Source organism: Mandrillus leucophaeus, unplaced genomic scaffold, assembly GCF_000951045.1.
Source record: "Mandrillus leucophaeus isolate KB7577 unplaced genomic scaffold, Mleu.le_1.0 Scaffold194, whole genome shotgun sequence".
NCBI lineage: Eukaryota > Metazoa > Chordata > Mammalia > Primates > Cercopithecidae > Mandrillus > Mandrillus leucophaeus.
In genome coordinates, this window is record NW_012101965.1 from 1 (window position 1) to 2,798 (window position 2,798).

Here is a 2,798-nt window from a genome sequence, read left to right on the forward strand (position 1 = left end):
TGAGCTGCTGTGAGCTCCACCCAGTTCGAGCTTCCCAGCGGCTTTGTTTACCTACTTAAGCCTCAGCAATGGTGGGTACCCCTCCCCCAGCCTCGCTGCTGCCTTATGGTTAGATTGCAGACTGCTGTGCTAGCAATGAGGGAGGCTCCGTGGTGGGCGTGGGACCCTCCCGGCCAGGTGTGGGATATACTCTCCTGTTGTGCCCGTTTGCTTAAAGCACAGTATTGGGGTGGGAGGTACCCGATTTTCCAGGTGTTGTGTGTCTCAGTTCCCCTGGCTAGGAAAAGGGATTCCCTTCCCCCTTGCGCTTCCCAGGTGAGGTGATGCCTCGCCCTGCTTCAGCTCTCGCTAGTCAGGCTGCAGCAGCTGACCAGCACCGATTGTCCGGCACTCCCTAGTGAGATGAACCCAGTACCTCAGTTGAAAATGCAGAAATCACCGGTCTTCTGTGTCGCTGGCGCTGGGAGTTGGAGACTGGAGCTGTTCCTATTCGGCCATCTTGCTCCGCCCCTCCCAAGTCATGTCTTAAGATTTTTAATAAAAATTATTTTCAACCTAAAAGGTTACATCTAGCCAAACTATCAATCAAATAAGTATAAGGGTATCAAAAATATTTTTCAGGCACACACACAGTCTCCCATAAATGCTTTCTCAGGTAGCCACTAGAGGATACGTTTTCCTAAATGAGGAATTAAACTAAGAAAGAGGAAGAATGGGAGCCAGGAAACAGGAGAGAGGTAAAGGGAATTCCCAGAATGACAGCAGGGGAAGTGCCAGGACCACAGCTGTGTAGCAGGCCTAGAAACTACCAGCCCAGGCTGGAGGAGGGGGGTCAAGGTTCTAAGGGTGTTTGTATGTGGGGATAATATCTCCAAAAAATACTAGAATACATAAATTATTTGACACCTTTGACCTTTGGGAATATTGTATAGAGAGATTTATAGGTCTCTTATGTTGTTTGGGAAGACAGAGTATTCTCAATTCTAGGCAAATGAAAAGAAAAGGAAATTATCAACTCCAGGAAAAACAGAAAGTTGCATATGAATAGAACTATAATCACAATGCTTTACCTGGTTTAACAGTAAACATTATTTCAATAAAGACAATATAGGATATGAATTAAACATTGAGATGTAATTTTATGGGGAAAATGAAGAGAGGAGAAAAAAGGGAGTGTAAATAATGAAAATTTTCATCTACCATTATGAGAAGACAAAAATAATGTCAAAAATTGGTGAGCTGACAGATAGCAATCAAGGCATTTTATTTACAAATGATAAAGTAAATCCTGAAAAAGAAATCTACAACATTTTTATGTTATTACCTCTAGAAAGCATCACAAGGTTAGAGGAAGGTGGAGGAACAAGGAGTTTTTGTTTCTTAGGATGAGCTTTTTAGCATCATTTGAATTTTCAAATTATTTTCCTGTGATATTTGCATGAACATTTAAATGCATTTTCAAAAAATAAATGTATTCTTTACAAAAATTCAAAGCCTTAGATGTGTACTTTGTGTTCTCTTAAAGTTGATTTTACAATAAAACATTGAGCTCTATTAATTTGCTGTCTTTATTAACCTATCCCAGTTTTTTGGGCCCCTATCAGGCCACAGATAAATTCTTGGGTGTCTCAGTTTTGCATGCTTGTATTCATTTCAATTATAATTGAAAATGCATATGCCTGTTTTGGATCTGGGTAACTACTGTGTAAGTGTCATTTTGATACCTCCACTATCATGTGTGTGTGTATTCAAGTTAAGGCCAGTTAGCACTACTTTAATAATTGCAGGAGAATGAGAAAGAATAGGGCTTTCATCCATTCAGGCTGCTAAAACAAAATACCGTAAACTGAGTGACTAATAAACAATGGATTTTTTTGTTTGTTTGTTTGTTTGTTTGTTTGTTTTGAGACAAGTCTTGCTCTTGACTTGTCTCAAAAGCCCAGGCTGGAGTGTAGTGGCACAATCTCGGCTCATTGCAACCTCTTTCTCCTGGGTTCAAATGATTCTCCTGCCCCGGCCTCCTGAGTAGCTGGGATTACAAGCATGCGCCACCACACCCAGCTAATTTTTGTGTTTTTAGTAGAGACGGGGTTTCACCATGATGGCCAGGCTGGTCTTAAACTCCTGACCTCAAGTGATCCACCTGCCTTGGCCTCCCAACCTGCTGGGATTACAGCCGTGAACCACTCTGCCAGGCCAACAATGGAAATTTATTTCTCATAGTTCTGTAGGCTGGAAAGTCTAAGATCAAGGTGCAGGCGAATTCTGTGTCTGGTGACTTCCTCATACAAGGCCATCTTCTCACTGAAGCCTCACATGGCAGAGGGGTAAGGAGTTTCTCAGACCTCTTTTATAAGAACACTAATCACATTCATAAAAGCTCTACCCTCATAATCTAATCACTTCCCAAAGGCCCTACCTCCTCATACCATCACTTGGGGTTTATGATTTCAACACGTGAATTTTTGGAGGGACACAAACATTCAGACCACAGCAAGCAATAAATGATGCAGCCGTATCAAATGAGCCCCATGAGATCATAGCAGGCCATATGAATAAAAACTATGTAATAATTTGAATGAATCAAGTGTTGAGGAAATTCCCAAACCACATGGTAGAAGAGTACCAGAAACTCAAAAAACCCAGCAGTCAATATAATATTCATGTTGCAAGTAGCAATTTAAGTTCAGCAAAACAATATCTGTCACATAAAAGTAGTGTTATTAATTTGAGTCACATTTATTGATTTTGTAGGCTTGAAAAGATATACATTTTAAAATTCATGTAACTACTGTAAG